Below are 20,793 nucleotides of genomic sequence, written 5' to 3' on the forward strand. Positions count from 1 at the left end.
ATGTATATACTATACCCTATCAACCTCCTTTCATGGTTTGTAAAATAAATTGGATGTGCAATCTACCTCTACCATTTTCATGAATAGTTCGGGCCACTTGTACTCCTCTGGCGGCGTGATACTCCAGCTATCATATACCATCCCAATATGCCCCATAAAGAAAGTGTGGGTTGTTGTCCAACTTTATGGAACGATGGTCTGCTACTCGTGCTAGCGTCGACGTAATAATGCTAAGAAAGAATCTTCATGCTAAAATGGATATAGAACATGAATTGTATTATATTTTAATGAATATATAAAATATTTAATCAAATTCAATAGATATAGACCACTTACATTGTAGGTCAACCACTCGTGCAACTCGATAACAATCTTCCAAAAATGGCTTTGGACTACACTCCAATGTAATAAACCTCATGGTTATTGGATGCTACAGCTCCAGTGTACCATATGAGGAAAGATTCCTCACGCTCTATAGTAAAGGATGGAATGGTTCAAATATATCATTTTACCCTCAGTTTGATTGGATTTGTATATAGAGTACGAATGAGCCCCTTCCAAATAACCCTACTATGAGCAATCCGCACAACTGAAAAATAACATATAATTGTTAATTCTATATTTAATCTTAATTAACAAATACAATTAAATCGGTTAATGTTACCTTATCGATGTACGATGGAAGAGGTTTGGTAGATGAATCCTCTATTGTTGTCAAGTTAATCATCTGTACCCCTAAGATGGCTCGGAGAAGTAATTTTATATTATCAGTGATCAATATATCTGAAAAATATACAAATTATAATAGATATATCTCATCCTGCTCTCCCTGTGAAATAACCTTCAATAACTTGTCCTCTTGTGAACTAATTTCAATGACCTTTTTCACTCGTGCTGGAGATCTTAGCAATTAACCACAACTGGTCATCTTAAAAAAAAGGAAAAAACAATTTAAATATACATAATAATATTAATAACAAACTGATAACAAATTAATCAATTAAATTTCATAAAAAATTCGCTACCTCTATGATCAAGGAAGGTGTATGAGGAGAACTCTCAATCAATATCTCCTCATGGATAGTACCCTACACAAATATTAATAACAAATTGATCAAATACATTTTATAAAAAAATATAGTAACAACAATAATTACAAACCTCTAGTAAGGGAGGTGATTCAACCAAAGGGCTAACTGATATCTCTTCATGGATAGTACCCTGTACAAATAATAATAAAAAATTGATCAAAGACATTTTATATAAAATATAGTAAAAATAATTAATTACAAACCTCATATGAGAAACACAATGGGTCAATGGGTGAGGTTGTCCCAACACCATAGTGAGTAACATGCATGAAGTTAATATACATGTTAGAAAAATTGGTAAATACAATTTATAGAATAAATAAATGAGATGCGGTTTGTCACCTAATCGACAGTAACTAGTTGTGTATACGTGACAATATCCTCCAAGCGAGTCATATGATCTTCTAATCAAGACATCTGCTCTCACATGGTAGACATCTTGTCTCACAGACAAAAAATCTCATGTAATATAATATTGCCCCAACAGACCAATATAGTACCTAAAGGGGATAGAGTGGGTGATGCAATCAATGGACACTCATGTGTAAGGTGATCAGTTAGTAAGGTCTTGTACCCCAAGAAGATGTGTGGTCTTGATGGTTGGGATCTTACTAATAGGACATGTAATATTCTTCATAAAAGGGGTTTAAACATCATCAGGTGTCTCATAAGTAACGACTTCTATATTAATAGGTGGCATCATCAAAGATGTTTTATCTCTTATTGAGGAAGGTGTCGAAAAGGATGAGGAGGACTGGGGATTCAACTAACCCATATACGTAACAATATTTGGATACCATGTTATAGCCTCTTCAATAAGTGACGGTTGGAACGAGAAAGTAACATCATCCAACCATTAAAATATATAATTAAACCTATTTGCGTTAATCAATAAATTAATTAACTAATCAATTAACAATTACATACCTTATCACCAGTGAATGCATTTCCCATATGACTTCAACTAGGAACATCTCGCATATGTCACTTGAACATCTGTGGAGATGCATGGACATCAACCAAGTCCACCCAATTATATGGGGTGTCGATCGTCTCATATATCCAATACTGCAGTATAAACATGAATGATTACATTCAATTAATTTTTTTCCTTGTTAATCAATATATATAATCAACAAATATACACTTACCTAGAATGCAAGAGGGAATCTATAGATGTCATATTTAAGAATGTCAGGCATTTGACAAAAGCAAATCCTATCACTCACTTGAGACATCGATTTGAACATCATTTCTTACACCGAAACACCTCATGGGTAAGAATTAAACCTTCCAAGTGATCAACCAACTGGAGATACTTTGGAGATACCTTCTTTTGTCGTTGATTTCCCAGTAACACCATATGTAGACAAATAACAATACCATTTTGATAGCATCGATATCGTTATCCTCCTATGGTCTAGTCAGGAAAACACACTCTAAATCATGATATTGCACCTTCTGACATCCCTAAAAATAGGTATCTCGAATCCTATCTCTGGATTTGCATGGGATATATGATGAAAGTGCAGTGATCTAACTAAATGGCAAGTCGGTCATGGGAGCAAACTCAAATGGGCTGAATCTCACATCAACCCTATTAATCCTGAACCAAAACTCATCTCTGCCTATGCCCCGATATAACTATCGAAGCAGAAATAAGTGCACTAACATTTCACTGAACCTGGTGTCTAATAATCGAAGGAGATGCCCAAAGCACGTCCTCTCAAACAACCGTAGTTGCTCCAATGTTAATGTAGATCTAATATTTGATATGGTGGTTTGTTGGACACGACATGTAACCTCTGCTTGAAAGAGTCGTGCCTCATCTCGAATACTTAATTCGTTACCGTAATTTTTTTTTATAAGAAATATCCTGATAAAAAAATTTGAAGTTTATAAGAATTTCATAAAAAAATTGATATAAAATCAGAATAAAAAAAATGGTACATAAAATTTAAAAACTACATATTGAAATACCCAAGAATCAAAAAAATAAAAAAAGCGATCTTAAATTGTAAAATTAAATGGCGAAATACCCTAAAACGATAAAAATAAAAAAGCTAAACTAAAATTTAAAAAATACATGTCCAAAAGCCTTAAAATGAAAATTTTCAAAAAATATATCTGAAATTAAAAAACTACATATTGAAATACTTTAGAATGACAAAAAACCAAAATATCGATCGAAATTTCAAAAATTACAAGTGAAAATATCTTAAAATGAAAAAAATAAAAAAACAAACTTGAATTTTGAAAACTAAACGTTGAAATACCTTAGAATGACAAAAATTGATAAATCAATCTAAAATTCAAAAATTTCATGTCGAAATATCCTAGAATAACAAAAATAAAAAAACTGAATAAAAATTTGAAAACTATATGTCCAAAAACCTTAAAATGATAAATATTTAAAAACAAACCAGAAATTCAAAAGGTACATGTTGAAATATTTTAGAATGACAAAAACCAAAAAATCGATGGAAATTTCAAAAATTACAAATTGAAATACCTTAAAATAACAAAAATAAAAAAAATGGACCTAAATTTTAAAGATTAAATGTTGAAATAACGTAGAATGACAAAAACTGATAAATTGATTTGAAATTCAAAAATTACATGTTGAAATACCCTAGAATAACAAAAGTTGAAAGGTGAATAAAAATTTGAAAATTGCATGTCCAAAAACCTTAAAATGACAAATATCGAAATACAGATCTAAAATTCGCAAACTACACGTTGAAATACTCTATAATTGTAAAAATAAAAAAATCGATCGAAAATTACAAATTGAAATACCCTAAAATGACAAAAATAAAAAAATGGATCTGAATTTTGAAAACTAAATGCTGAAATAGTTTAAAATGGTAAAAACTGAAAAATCGACTTCAAATTCAAAAAGTATATCAAAAAATAGGCTTAGAAAGCACAAAAATCAATAAACAAACCTAAAATTTGAAAACTACATTTTGAACCCTAAAGCAATAAAAACATACATGAAATTCAAAAACTAAAGGATGAAATAACTTAAAATGGCAAAAACCGAAAAATCTATATGAAATTCAAAAAATATATCGAAAAATCAGCCTAGAAAGCACAAAAATAAGGAAATTGACCTGAAATTTGAAAACTACTTATTGAAGTACCTTAAAACAGAAAAAAATAGATATGAAATTTGAAAATTAAACCTTTAAACAACTTAGAATGGTAAAAACTGAAAAATTGATCTAAAATTCGAAAATTACATCAAGAAAAGGCTTCGAAAGCACAAATATCAAGAAGCAAACCTGAAATTCAAAAGCTACACATCGAAGAACCCTAAATAGAAAAAACGATCGTAAAATTCAAAAACTACACATTCATAAACCCTATGATTGAAAAATATCAATTTTCCCTCTTATATATTTTTTACTCTCTCACAGGTCCTATATTTTTTCTTTGACCCCTCATAAATTTTCTTATCTCTCACAGGTATTATAGTTTAAAAAAATTAATTTTCCCCTACCCCTCAAATTCCCCTAGGTTCCCTGAAGCACCCCCCGAGTTTACTATTTAAAATACCCCCTTCCCTGTGGTTTCCCTCGATTCCTTACTGTTTCAAAAATTACATTCTCTCCCTTCTCACGTGGCGTCATTCAAACGCAGTGTCCCTTGGGGTGGATCTTCGACAAATCTAAGCTATGTTCCAACCAAAAATTGTCATTTCAGCCTCAAATTTCAAGAAAAATCAAATCTACACATCCTATAATACAATAGCCCTTAAACAATTCAATCAAAACAAGCAAAAATCAACGCATTTTCTGCATTGTTCAAAACCAAACCCTAAACATTCAACACTCAAAATCTTCATCAAATCGAAATAATCCTAGCAATAAAATGATTCAAACAAAAGTATAGATGATGTACTAACATTCTTTGCCATTTTCGTCATTAGAAAATACGAAAAATTTCAAAAAAATTCCAAAGAAGAGGAACGATGCTGAACCCATGGGAGACTCGAGATTTTTTCTGAATTTTAATAGTGAATTCGAGGGAAAATAGGGAGGAAATAAAATTTTTTTGGTTTATATATAAGGGCATTTTGGTCATTACAACGAAATAGGACATTTTTTGCTGAATCTAAATTTTTTGGACACTTTTACTTAGACCCCTATTGTTTAGTCGAGTTGATTTTATTTCCCTTCTTTAATGGAAAGGTAATAATAATATCTAAATCAGTTGTCTCCTGCTATGAGATGTAAAACCTCTCTCCAATAGGGTGGTTGTACTTGAAAAACATATTTTAAACGTATATTATTAAAACTTTAAGCATTTCATTTCCTCATCCATTAAATAAATCCATCCAATAAATTTCAAATCCAAACTTTAACAAAATCAGCAGAAATGTTTAAAAAATTTTCTCAAACATGACAATAAAATAGTGTTTAAAACATCTAGTGTTTCTTTGTGAAATCTAACAATATAATTGTCATTCAAACATCAAATATTCTTAAGACATAATTTAGTCCCTTCTTGCCCTCGTTCTCATCTCATAACCTTCACTTGCTTATTACCCACAAAACTAAGAACAAATGGATGAGTACTAATCACTTGATAAGTAGTTGATTATTTTGAACCTTAAGTCATAGACAATATCTAACCTTAATCTTAAAACATAAACATGATTATACATTTTTACATCACATCTAACCAGTATGTCATTCTAGCATTTAAACATACATGATGTGATGCAATGCATGTATAAAACATTTATATGCAGGTGATGTGGGAAAATATTTTTCTTTTTCAAAATTCTTTTCTATCCATCAATCGGATTGAATTGAAGCACGTATTCAAAACCAAGTGGCCAAACGAGCTACAATTTGCTAGCGGTATTGGCATTTACGTGATGTCTCACAATTGTATCCATTCATTCAATCCTTCATGATCATGTCTGCACATCATCACTGCCCCTCTTAAACTAGAGGCGTGCACATAACTTAATTTATTCCTAGACTACATCAAACCTATAAAATTATATATTTAGCAATCACTTTTTACTTCTATTAACAATATAATTAATAAATAGATTTTAATTAAACTAAATTAATAATTTTTTTATTAATGATTAATAATTAATCACTCGCTTATTTATCCTCCAATTATTAAAACTAATTATAAATTGTTAATGTTTGATAGATGACAGGGAGTTAAGAGTTATTTTGCACATCATAAACGCTTTATGTTATTTATGAAAAACATTAAGAGGTTTAAGGAGATTCTCTTATCCATTATATATAACACCATAAAATTAATATAAATTCAAGAATAGTAAACAAATCCTTAATTTCAGTCAATGAAGTCAACAGATTTGGCCGCTTTAAAAAATTTGAATATATAAGAACTACGAAAAATTCTTTATAGACATACTCAAAGTCAGTCAACTTTAGAAATTTTATGTGGAAGATGTAAGAAGCTAAAATCACTTGTCACGGTGAAACTTAGTACACCATTTCATAAACACACTTATCACTAAGTTAAATCTTGAAAGAAGGAAGAGTTCTACCTCAATAAATACTAGTGTAAAGCTTGCAGAGTGATATTAACTTTTTAGCCTCCGGTAAAAATGAATTCAAAATTGAAGTACATTGACAAATTTTAAAATATATATGCATTTGATCAAGTGTATTGATGATTAGTTTATTGCAGAGCATACTCTGCAAATTTCCCCGTTATTGCTTGCCTTGATACCAATGTTGCTCATCTTCACCATGGATCTTCCAAACTCCACATTGGATCTTGATCCTTGTGAGAAGCGTTGAACATGATTTCTAGTTGAAGCATCAGTCCATAACTTTTGATCAGACTCTGGTACACCTCTACCATTCCTCAAATTTCCAAAGAAAGATGTATCCAATTTGGCAGGACTGCCAGTGTCTAATGCAACGTGTGTAGAGGCATCACCATTTTCTGGACAGAGAGCTCGAAGTTGAGGGATAAATGCTGGATTACTTGAGGGATCAGCACCATTTCCAGTTGTAGTGAAATTATAGAGTCTATAACGGAAGAGTAGGCCAGCTGAACTACCTATGGTGTGCCCTCCTATTAATTATTAGCAAGAAAAAAGTATAACTAATACGTTAATTATTTGCATGAATTGGATTAATTAATGTTAAAGGGTAAAATGAAAACGTAAGACAAAACACACCATTTAACTATTGGCGATATTTTGATAACAAAAGTCGAGGGCTTGACTTCTGGAAGGCAGTACTTACTTCACTTTTCTTTCAGTTCTCCGGTTCAGACTTCTTCCACTTCACTTTATGTACAGTGATCGAACGGTAGGCACGATTTCAGGAAGTTAGAGATCAATGACAGTTATTACAGTTAGTTAGTTGATCTTTGCTTGTATAAATATTGTTGTAAAGACTTATTCTTTTCTTGAATGAAAAACTTGAGGTATTCCAATTAGGGTTTGAAGCTTTTCTTTAGTTTTTGTTTCGATTCAGTTGTTTTCTCATGGTATCAGGGCTCTTTGGCTCACGTCAGATGACTAATCCATCTTTTACTCCTGTTTTGGCGACTTATGGTGACGGGAGAAAGATCTTGGCTCTTATTCACGATGTTATGGTGGACATCTAACTCATGGTGGTTCTGAGTTTCAAATGTCATGGAGTACAAGTTATCCAGTCTCCAGTCTTCAACCAATCAGCCTGAAACTTTCAAAAAATAACTACAAACATTGGAGAGTACATGTTTTTCACTCGGTGGGTGCTCATGACCTAGAAGAACACCTCACAAGTCTGGTTTCTTGCCCTTCATTCTTCATTATGGAAACATCTTTGGATGTATTGAGTGAAATAAGGAAACGAAATGAACAATACTCTATGTGGAAGAGGTTTGACAAAATTTTGCTAAGCCAGTTAATCCATGTGGCTAGTTGTGGAATAGCTCATGAGGCTTGGCTTGCTCTTAAACATTACTTTGTTACAAAATCTAAAGCTAGGTTGCTGAGTCTTAAGACTACACTGCAAACATTGAAAAAAGAGAGCCTCAGTGTTCATGAGTACATTAGGAGAAAGAAAGATATCTTTGATGCCTTAGTGTCTAGTGGGCAAAGTATTGTAGAATAAGAGCTGGTGAATTATGTAATAAAAGGCCTACGTCTAGAATTTGAACCAATTGTCATGCATATAATGGCAAAGATGGATGGATTAGTGGAGAAATTGAGTTTACAAGAACTTAAACTGATTCTGCAGAATTATGAAAACAAACTCAGTAAATTTCCTTATGATTTTAGTCTTCGTTTTGCTAACTTGGTAAATCAGCATGCTAAAAGCTTTAATGAAGGTACCAATGCGGGCTCTTCCTTCATGAAAAGGGGTGTGAGTGGTCAATTTTTAAATAGAGATGGTAGTAATGTTGTAACTTTTGGTGGGGCTCTGAGGTGTGAGACCTGGTGGGCCTATGAAAGGATATCCTAGTCTAGGAAGAGGTAAAGGTCAGTTTAGCAACAAGTCTAGAGTCATCTATCAATTTCATAGTAAGCCAAGGCATGTGGTATTGCAATGCTACCATAGGTTTGACATTACCCATATAGGTCACCCTTAATCCTACACTGGATAGTCACAAGGTTATAATTAATACCTTGTTATAGCCTTTCAATTCAGTCAAGCATCATATAGCTATACCAGTCACACACACAATCTTCTCAGTTTTTTCCTACTTCACAGAATCACTTTAGCCCTTCATTTCACTCTCCTTCCCAATCTACATCCTTTATTGCTTAACCCACTGCTTAGTTGTGTTTAGGATTTTCAGAGTGTCGATAATCAGCAACACAACAGAAATTAAAAATTTTTCAAATCAAACAATCTTAAAAACTCTAACCAAGATACCTGTTAAACATATATTCTTGAACATATAAAATACTCATAGGGTATTTTAGAATTTATACCTACATTGATGACTCTTCCAAATTTTCATGTAGCTTGAGATTGAACGCTATACAACCCTCAAAAGGCAGCACCTTAGTATCCACACAGAGTACAAACACAAGAGAGGCAATCTAAGTAAAGAGGCTACTAATGCTCTTTCTTTGGACCAATGTGTTCATGAGAAAATGAGAGAAAAAACGAAAAACTTGCGACTAGGGTTTTCTATCTTTTTAATTTTATGTCATTTGTTTTTTTTAACACACGCTTTATATATGTGCAAGTGTCCATGTATGGCAAGAATTTCAACCAAGCCCACACTTTCAACACACATATGCAAGGGTGGCAACACAAATAGGTTGTTGAACATATCTTTAAGTCTTGCATGGTTGGACAAAAAGGACAATCTTTTGTCCAACCATGACATGCTTTTTATTTTCTATGGTGCTAGTCAACACCATGCACACCAAGTTTACCTTGGTCAAAACACAGTCAATTAGGTTCTTCAGCCCAAATGAGTGTCTATCTCATTAGTTTCCTTGATATGAACCAATATATATCAATGATTAACATGAATTAGACTACAACCTCATCTCACTATAGGCACAGATTCAAGCTGTCATGGATATCATTCAGTATTCTCATATGAGATATTTTCCCTTGTGCTCATGAGTGACAAATCCTTTATCGATCAACCATAGTTTTCATGTATCTCACGATATGGTCGATTACTATATTTATAGTTATCTCAATTACAATGGCACAGTAGATAACGTCAAACCATATTGATTCTTATATAAAATAGTTTGGCGACCTCAAATCAAATGATCACATACATCTGTGGTGTTCAGAGAATTTATTCCATAGACACTAGAACAACCATTTATATGGATATTTTCTAGTCGAGTCAATCCAATGAACACTCTACAATATGCACCTATATATTGCATCAAGTTATTTATAACAACTTTGATATGTGAGAATTGTTGTCTCTTTGGTAGAGTCATTTAATACTAAGATAATCTATCATCATCACATGTGCCCTAATTCATGGTAATGTCTAAATTATAAACGTTTCTAGAATGACCACTTAATATGTACATAGGGTTCTCACGATTAGTTGTTTGATCTCTTTATCACAGTTTTACCATTCTAAAGACATTATTTGTACAATCATATAAATAGTCAACATATGAATTGAATAACAATTAATCTTTTTATTAATTATTAATATAAAATTACATCAACAAATGTTAAATTCAATTGGCTCTAGGGCACCTACCCTAATATAGTGAACCCTCATTCTAGTGTACAATGGTCAATTCTCAAACCTAGTTTACAAGCTCTTGTTGCAAATCTAAACACTATTGAACACATGAGCTAGTATATGGATTCATGAGCCTCTGATCATGTGACTTCCCAAATAGAGTAGCTTGTTGTCAAGGAAGACTACACAAAAAATCAACAACTTCAAGTTAGAAGTGATGAGTGCTAAAGGATATCTCATAAAGGTTTTACCTTTTTAACTACCTTTTTAGCCAATAAATACCTATATTTGAAAGATATCTTGTGTGTGCCTAGAATCACTAAAAACTTGCTTAGTATTTCTAAATTTACCCATGATAATATTGTAATTGTTGAGTTTATAAGTGATTGTTGTCTTGTCAAGGACAAGGACACTAAGGTAGTGTTATTGCAAAGGATTCTTAAGGAAGGGTTATATCAGCTTCAACCTGTTTTTATTATTCCCAAAGCTATCAATTTTCTGTCAAATAGGGTTTGCGGATTTTCAAATAATTACTCTACTATTTTGAATAAGCTTCCACATTGTATAAACTTGGCTATGCATGTTGATAAAACTAATGTTTGTCTTTGGCATAAAAGACAGGGTCACCCTTATGAAAGAGTCATGCAATTTGTCTTGAATGCCATGCATATCAAAGCTAATTTCTCTAATTCTCTTTTTTGTAAAGACTACCATTTTAGCAAGCACAAACAGAGTCATTTTTCTAATTCTAATGCAAGAGCCTATAGAGTTTTAAAGTTAATTCATAGTGATTTATAGGCCCTGCTCTTATGACATCAAAGGAAGGGTTTAAATACTACTTGCATTTTCTTGAAGATCATTCCAAGTTTACTTGACTGTTTCCCTTAAGAAGTAAGAGTGAAGTAGGTCAGGTTTCTAAATATTTTCATAAACTTGATGAGAATCAGGTTGAGAAAAGACTTAAAACCATTTAGATTGACTTGGAGGGGCAGAGTTTAAAGTTCTTGTACTTTATTTTTAGGAGAATGACATCCATTTTAGAGTTTCTTGTCCTCATACTCATCAACAAAATGGGAGGGCTAAATATAAACATAGACATATAGTTAAGTTAGGCCTACTGTTACTATCCCAAGCTAGTTTACCTTTGTCTTACTAGTGGGACTCTTTCCAAACTTTTGTTTGTCTAATTAACAAGATGCCTACTCCTATTCTAATCAATGCCAATCCTTATCAAATCCTATTTAATACAAATTCATATTATTCTCTTTTAAAGGTTTTTGGGTATGTTTGTTTCCCTTTTCTTATGCCCTATAATAAGCACAAGTTTGATTTCCATACCCAAAAGTATGTGTTTTTAGGTTATAGTTTACATCACAAGGGTTATAAATGTCTTAGTAAATCTAGAAAGATTTTCATTTTTGCATCTATCAAATTCAATGAAACAAATTTCCCTTTTAAAACAAATAAAGGTTTTGCTAGTGTCTCCTTTTAATTTTTTCTTACCAAATGACTTAAGCAGTACTATTAACAGCCTTGATTTTTCAGTTATTGCTAACTCAATCACTACAAGTACTCACAATTCTCAATAACTAGTTTCATTCACTAAACAACCTTCCTTCTATTAATATCTCATATATTTTCACCTATGAATCTATATCTACACATGTTCCTATTCTTCCATAATCAAATTTGCCTATCCTTTCATAGCCTTTTATCAAGCCATACCATCTCATACATTTGCACACACAGGTCCAACTTTATCACTACCCATACCATCCTCACATAAACATGCCACTTTTTAGTCAGAGGTTATTGTTCTTGCTAGTCCAACTTACACAACTACTACATTTAGGCATATTTCAGTGCATCCTATGTCAACAAAGGCTAAGACAGGTCATCTACCACCTTATAGGACATTTTCCTTTGTTTTTGATTTTGTCATAAAAGAGCTTACTTCAGTCTCTAAGGCCCTTAATCATCCTAGTTGGTTTGAAGCCATGTAGGCAAAATATGAAGTTTTGGTCATAAATCAAAGCAACATTTAGTAAGGCATAAGTGGGTTTACAAAACAAAGTTGAATGTAGATGACGGTGTGTAGAAATTAAAGCTAGACTAGTGGCCAAAAGGTTCTAACAAATTGTTGGCATTGATTATTTGGATACTTTCAGTCCAATGGCGAAGGCAATGACCATTAGGGTGATTCTCATACTGGTTATGACTTATAAATAGACAATGCATCAAATAGATATCAATAATGTTTTCCTTAATAGAGAGTTGTTGGAGGAGCTTTATATGAGCCAAGCTTAAAGCTTTGTAGACAATAGCAAACCACAGTATGTATGCAGGTTGAAAAAGGTCATATATGGCCTAAAACAGGCTCACAAGGCCTGATATGATAAATTGAAACAAGCTCTACTTGGCAGAGGTTTTGTGAACACTATATCTGATTCAAGCCTTTTTATGTTAGGTACTAAACATGTGACTGTGTTTGTGCTTATATATGTGGATCACATCCTATTGACAAGATTAAAGTTTGCTTATATTCAACCATTAATTAGGGACCTTAATAGTTAGTTTTCATTAAAGGATTTGGAGGAGTTAAATTTCTTTTTAGGCATTAAAGCTCATAAGACTGAGCATGGGTTACACTTATGTCAAGCCAAGTGTGCCATTGAGTTATTAGTCAAAACTCAGATGTTAGATGTTGATAGCTGGTTCAAATAGTGCACAGGGGATAGTGAACCCTTTTGTAATCCCACATTGTATAAGAATAACATCAGAGCCTTATAATATTTTACTATTACAAGACCTAAGCTTTCATTTGTGGTTAACAAGCTGAGCTAGTATATGAAGGATCCTACTCTAATGTAATGGCAAACATGTAAGAGGGTGTTAAGATACATCAAAAGGACCTCTAATTATGGGCTACTTATTAAACCTATTTTTGTTTTTACATTAAAAGCTTATGCAGATGCAAATTGGGCAAGTAACATAGGTGACAAGAGGTCTAAAAGTAAGTATGCTATGTTCTTTAACTCCAATATGATTCAATAGGGCTTTAAAAAGTAGAAGGTAGTGGCTCTCACTTCTATAGAGGCAGAGAACAAATTAGTAAGTTAGGTGGCTATTGAAATAGCATGGTTAAAAAGTCCTCTGTAAGAGATTAAAGTTTCTTGGTTCAATACACCTATAGTGTGGTGTAATAATACAGGTGCAGGGCATTAAACTTACAATACTATTTTTCACAGTAGAACAAAACATATAAAAATAGATGTACACTATGTTAAGGAACAAGTAGCTTGGAGTGGAAAAGGTGGAAACACAAACTTTCCAAACCATGATGTGTTATGTAACATCAGTATGAGATTATTTAGCTCGGGAGGATTTATTAAGTTTTCACATGATTGAAGAATAGTGTACTAATTGGAGTTGTCAAAAGTAGTTACTGATAGAAGGAGGTGGTGGTATTGAGAATATTAAGGAAGGAGAAGATTGGTGGCCAATCAAGCGTTGAGGTGCTTGCCATCTTCCTTCTCAATTTCTTATCTTATTTCTTCTTTTCTATTTATGCTTTATTATATGATTGGGTGTGGAAATCTTACATGTTAAATGAATAGTACAATATGGTATCTGAGAGATGAGGCCTCTAAAATGACTATGTTGACTCTTTAGAGAGTTCAAAATTGAGGGAGAAATTGTTTGAGTGTTGTTTTGTCCTTTTTGTTATGAATGGTTGCAATGACGGCATTATTGAGGTAAAGTATTGGTGATTGGTACATGTAGATGCAATAAGTGGTAGTTTGTAGTTTATTTTGTGTTTTGATACTTGTTGTGAGCAATCCAAGCACACTGTACCAAAGTGCTAGCCTTGAGGGAGCATATTAAAGGGTAAAATGAAAACGTTGCGTTTTGTTAACTATTGGCCATATTTTGATAACAAAAGTCGAGGGGTTGACTTCTGGAATGTTGTTTTTGCTTCACTTCTCCTTCAGCTCTTAGTTCAAACTTCTTCCACTTCAATTTATATATAGTGAGTGAAACGACAAGCAAGATTTGAGGAAGTTAGAGATCAACGATGGTTATTTAAGTTGACAGTGTTATAAAGACTTATTCTTTTCTTAAATGAAAAACTTGAGGTATTCTAGTTAGGGTTTGAAGCTTCTCCCTAGTTTTCGTTCCGATTCAATTGTTTTCTCACTTAAGTTACCTTTAAATAATTTATGAATGAACATAAATTCTTACCAACAAGGGTAACAAGGTCTTGGGTATTCAGACCAAAAGCAGAAAACTTTCTTTTTGCACTTCAATGGAGTCTGTGGCACCTGGCAAATTAGCAGTATTAGAAGCTAATGAGACCCGCCCATCTTTGTGGCCAGTAGGTACTTGCCAACTTGGTCCATTTGTCTGCATTAAATAGTAAGAGCTTAGTGAGTTTTCGTTCAAACAAAAGAAGGAAATCCACAACCACAAACAAAAAGTTACATGGTAATTAAGTTACGAGAACCACAGAATCTCGGGCAGCTAATGTAAGAATATCAGCACAAGAGACAACATCAGGACATACAGCCTCAAGTTGTGCCTTGGCATCATCAATAACTTCGTATCCTCTCAATGGGCTATTTGGTGGGGCAGTTCTTTCAGTATTAGGTCCATCAATAAGAATGGAAGCATCACAACCTTCAACAAAGTAATCATGGAAGTGCATTATCAACAATCCAGGTGCAATTGTTGGATTTGATCAAACATGAGCTTCGACCTCACAATTGACTCAGCTCGAGGACATGTACTTGTGTAAAATCCCACTCTTGCGCTTTGTCTTTGGGCTAAGGTAGCAGCCATGGTGAGAATGACAAAAATAATGAAATAACATGTTTCCACAGTTGTTGAGTATGGATGCCATAGTTGCCGGCGATTACAAAATGTCTTCTACATTTAATGAAGGATGAAAGGTTCATAATATGCATGCTAACTAATTCAAAGAAGAATGAGTCTCTGCCATTTAAATCAAATGCATGTTTTCTTTTGAATTACAAATTATTATGCGTGATGAGATTTATCTGCACCATCTTGTGCATAGAATTTAGAGCTTTGAATAAAATAAATTACAATTAGGACAATGAGAATTAGTTAATCAATAATTTTTTTATAACACCAAAATCTTAACGTGACAAACATAATTTATATTTCTAGCAATAATCAATATATCGCCAATGTAAATAAGAAAATAAATGTAAGAGCAATCATTTAGAATTTTAAAGTACACATAATAGTCATACTCACAACCGATAAAACTAATAGTTAACATTAAAGAGTCAAATCTCTTGTACTATAATATATGAGACTACTTCAAACCATAAAGTGACTTCTTTAACTTGCAAATTATATGTTCTTCTCCAACTCACCATTCAGGATAAAAGCTTTAACACTCAACTTCAATGTTGATAAAACTCTAATTGTTCTATGTCTTGTTCACCAGTTTTGCTAAGCCCAAATATTATTTTTTCTTTTTTTTCTCTTTGGTTAATATTGTTATGGTTTTGTAGAATCTTTGGTAGTGATTTTCTTTTGTACATTAAATCAAACAGTTTGTTTGTATATATTACTAGTAATTTGTCTTATAACTTTTATTTTTATTTTTATTGATTTTTCGTTTAATCTTGTTAGTCTTTCTTTTTTCCTTTTTCTATTTTTTTCCTTCTTCTTTTATTTAATCTAGGGTAAATCTAGAACTCAATATTCTGATGATTTTTATGCATTTTGATATATTTGATATTGTTTAAAATTGATTTTTTTTTTAATTTTTAATTTTTTGGTTACAATATAAATTGATTTGTTTCAATTATTTTCTTCTATCATCTATTGACATTTTTTTAAGGTTATATAATTTGAATTGATTGATCATTTAGAGTTGCATTTCTTCAACCTTTTCATTGAGTTTATTATGATTAAAAGTTATAAGTTTTTTTTTTTTTTCATTCATGTACATTTGTATATAAATTCTAATTAATTAATTAAATATATGTTTTGAAAGAACCTAAACTCATGTATATTTCTGATTTTGTACAATTTTTTTTATTTTCAATGAAAATATAAAAAATGATTAATATATATATATATATATATATATATATATATTATATATATATGTAGGTATCATCAACAATTAAAATAAAATAAAAAGTTATTATTGAAAATACCACAATAATTTATTGATTAATTTATTTGGAGCTTTTGTGTTATTTGCAATTGTCATTATAAACGATATTATTTAATAAAAATATGATATTTTTGAGGTTTTAGTGGCAATCGCAAATGACAGTATAAGTTATATTCCAAGAAAAAAAAAATTCATGTTAATTTTAAATATCATAAATAATTGTCTTTATATTATTTAACTTTTAGTATTAATTATTTTATATTCATACTATCGTTGCAAATAATTGTTGTTAAAATTTACAATGACATAAAGCACAACAACATTTATTTATTTGCCAATAAAAATATTAACATTATTTATAATACAACCAAAATTCCAAAAAACAGGTCATAAAATGGCTATCATATTGTAGAGTAACTAGAAGATTAAAATATTTTATAAAATAAATATTAAAATTACATATATTTGTGTGTGTATGTGTGTGTGTTTGTAAATTAAAATTTTAATTTTTTTTTTTTTTAAGAAGAAAGATGATTTGTCATAATAATAATATAAGAATGGTGGTTTGAGAGACTTTTTATCACTCTACATCTATTTTTATTTGTTAGAACACATGATCGATAGTTGGATGTTAAACCTACATACTTATCTTTCATTTGATGGCCTTGCTTAACTCTTTATATGGCTAAGGATTCTTCAATAATCTCCCTTCCAATAGTAATCAAGAGGCAATACTCCAATTCCAATCTCTCAAGTTCTTTCTCTCATTGAGTAAATCTGTGTATTATGAAAGTTGTGTGAAAAAGCCTCCTACTGAAAATGTGATTCTTTATAAGTTTTTAATGATAACTGCCATGAACAGACATACACCTTTCATGCATGATCATTCAAAGTAGTTTATCCACTTTAAATCATGTTCCTTTTTCTCCAGAGCCAAGATTGATCCAAAACTAACAATCATGAACAGTCGTATGTCTTACATGTGTGGTGCAATATCCACAAGTATGTCCAAAGGTATTTTAGTCTTTTGACCTTTCTTGTGTCCATTTATGATTAACTGATTAAGTATTTGTAGAAATTGAGATGCACAGTCTTGTAAGTAAGCCTTACACCCGTGTATGTATTGGCAAGGGCAAAATGGTTTTTTTCCTTGTGATTTGTGAAATTTGCTTAAATTTAGAAGGGATGCACACCCTTACATAGCCAGCACGTTTGAATTTGGATAAGGAGCAATTTTGCAATGATCTTGAAAACTACCATTTTTGCATAATAGTATACATGACTATGTATGAAAAGTACACACTTGTGTATTGCTAATTATAGTGAAAATAAAATGAATTCATATGTGTTTTGGTTCACATTCTCATCAAATTTTCTAGAAAAAGTGAGAGAGTGATGAGAGAGCCAAGGAAGGATTTCAACCAAGGAAAACCATTAGAGGTTTGTTGGGGAAAGTTCTTGCCATGTAAAGACTTTTGCACCATTGAAAGAGATTAAGTACAATGTCTCTCTTCTCTCACAAATTCTAGACATTTTGTTTGAATTCTAATGATTTTGGATTCATATGGATATTTTGGTGTTATTAGTATTGTGTGTATGTGTGTGTATTCTTCATCGATTGGTATTCTTAGTATAAGTTTGTATATATTCATGATTATTATTGGAATTGATGAATTTGGATAATAAGATGTTGATGAAAACTATGAACATAATGATTTATGAATGGCTAGTGATCTAATTTGTCAATAAAGATATGTTGAGTAAAAGATCAAAATTTAAGTATGGCTAGAAGTTAGAATTCTTATCATATATGATTATGGTGTTAGGTGAGACTATGTAATTTATTATATTTGAGTTGTTGGTTGAATAATATTGTTTGATGTGTCTACATATGTTTTGGTCAGATTCAGAGACTTTGATTTGTGTTTGGATGATCTGAAATACAATTGTAAGTAAATTCGTAATTTTGGAAAAACAGTGCTACAAGTACACATAGTGGTGTGGAATTGGGAAAAATAGTTCTTGTGTGTGGCTAATGCAAGTTTGTGTATAGGAGAGAGAATACCCCTGTATGTAAGGAATACCACCCTTGTACAAGGGGAAAAATGAGAATGAGGTCATATGAGATAGAGACATGTAGATACGATTATGGAAATGACTTTTTACTTCTGTGAAGGATGAATGTGAGGAAAATAAATTATAAAACCCTAATGAAAATAGGTTATGATGGAAACCATTGTAGGGGTGCTAGACTATATGGACGAGGAGATGAGCCCTGATCGAAGTGATTTTGAGTCAAAAATATCAATGATGTACCATTGATTTTTACCACCAAGATGTGTGTGAAGTGTGTTTCCACCAAGCTTAGTGCAACATGGATTCGTTACTAAGTTATGTGTAGTGTGACTTGTTACTAAGCTAATGGTAGTGTGACAGTGTGATTATGTTACTAAACTGTGTGTTGTATGGCAATGAGAGCAATAGGGTTAGTTTGTGTGATCATCTATGTGACCTCAACCTTAAGCCCAACCATCACCTATATAAGGTACATTATATAGACGACTTCAAGGATTTCACATGCTTCCATCAGGTGTTTGGGATGTCAACAGACATGTTGGGTATGAGTCATCAACAATTATGCTAATTGTGAAATTAGGCACAAGATGCCAAATTACTAGGATGGACGTTTAGGATACTAGGGAAACTTCTAGAACATTGAAACATAAATGAATACAAGACACTCAGGAAATATTATATGATATTATGTTATATGTTTACCTACTTATTAAGTGTGTTTAACTTACTGTGTTCTCTTTTGATTGTGCAAGTAGATTTGTTAAGTAGTAAAGTGGTGAATGAGGTAAGAGGTTAGCTCGAGACATTGCATAAGGCTAGGGGCACCTTCGTCATTTACATTTATGAGATTTACTTATGTTTGTCTATGCATTAACCTTGGGATTCGACCATTATGCATTCATCATTGTAAACTTGATTTCAAATACATTGATTGAGTTTGGATTGTTCAGTGATATTTATTTAAATGCACTTTTAGGGTTGTGGTTTTATTTATAATTGGTGTTATGCATTTAATTCTCACTACAAATGTTTTAGAAATGCTTAAAATAATGTGTCTCTTTGGGTACGTATTCTCGGTAGGAATATGTATTGGGAAAGAGTTGTTACATGTGATGGTTTGTCAAGCCAAATCACAAACTTGTCTTTTTCACGATTATTCACTTGACATGAACGACTCCTAATTGATGAACCGACATTCCAAAATCATGCTTGATTGTTCATCTTCTTAAAATTTCATATTTATATATATTAAGATTTATATTTATTTGAAGAAAAATAAGAGAAATAAATTATATTTCTAGACACATAGTAGCCATGAAGTGGAGCAGGTGGTAGTTTCAAAGTCTCCTAGCCTACCACAAATAGAAGAAACTGATGGAATTGATGGCAATAATGGAGTTGAAGTAATGTTAGAATAAGACAAAATAAAAAAGAGTGGAAAGGCAACAGTGAAGGAGCAGAAGAATTTGAAGAATTTGGAGGGGAGTTACAAGACTCATAAAAATCTACATGGTAGCTTATTGTTTTATTTGGTGTGTTCTAAGATTTGTGTTGCAATGGCTAAAGAGGGAGATTTTGTATGCTAAATTTTTTGTGTACAAGTTATGGCTAGACAAAGTGGCACTTTTTAGACACATGGCCTCAACAGAGGGTATCTCGGTGGACCTTAGCAAGATAAAGGTTGTGTTGGAATGATAGAGGCCTAAGACAACTAAAAAGGTAACGTTATAGTATATGTCATTAGATAGTTAAAAAGATATGAGACTTGGTACCCAACACACGACCTTGAGTTATCAACAGTCATGTTTGCATTAAAGATATGGCAACATTTTTTTTATGGTGTCAAAAGCAATATTTACACAAATATAAAGTTTTTAAATATTTCTTTACTGGAATGAGCTCAATATGAGGCAAAGGTAATTGCTATAGTTAGTAAAAGATTATGACAATGAGATCGAATGCCACCTAAGTAAGGCCAACATAGTTACAGATACCTTGAACAGGGAAACTGTCTTGTCATAGATCATAGCTTATCAAAAGTCATAATAGAAGTTTATGAGAGAATAGATTGAGGTAATTACAAGGTCGTTGATAGGTCTTCAATTTAGTTAACCCTTCTAAATAAGATCCATGTGACCTAAGTATTAAATGAATAGTGTGTTCAAATGAGATATAGAGTCATCGAGGACACCAAGGTATATTTCAGTATATTAAAGGATATTTTAAGGTTCAAAGGTCAAGTATGTGTTCCCTAAGATTAGAGTTTAAGGGACATGATCCTTACCAAGG

General features: G+C 32.0%; 1 pseudogene; it reads right to left on the reverse strand.

The window, feature by feature from the left end:
- Positions 1-6,765: 6,765 nt before the first annotated feature.
- LOC123214252 lies at positions 6,766-20,531 on the reverse strand (annotated as a pseudogene).
- Between the last annotated feature and the right edge of the window lie 262 nt (positions 20,532-20,793).

This window comes from Mangifera indica, chromosome 4 (genome assembly GCF_011075055.1).
Source record: "Mangifera indica cultivar Alphonso chromosome 4, CATAS_Mindica_2.1, whole genome shotgun sequence".
In the NCBI taxonomy this organism is placed as follows: domain Eukaryota; kingdom Viridiplantae; phylum Streptophyta; class Magnoliopsida; order Sapindales; family Anacardiaceae; genus Mangifera; species Mangifera indica.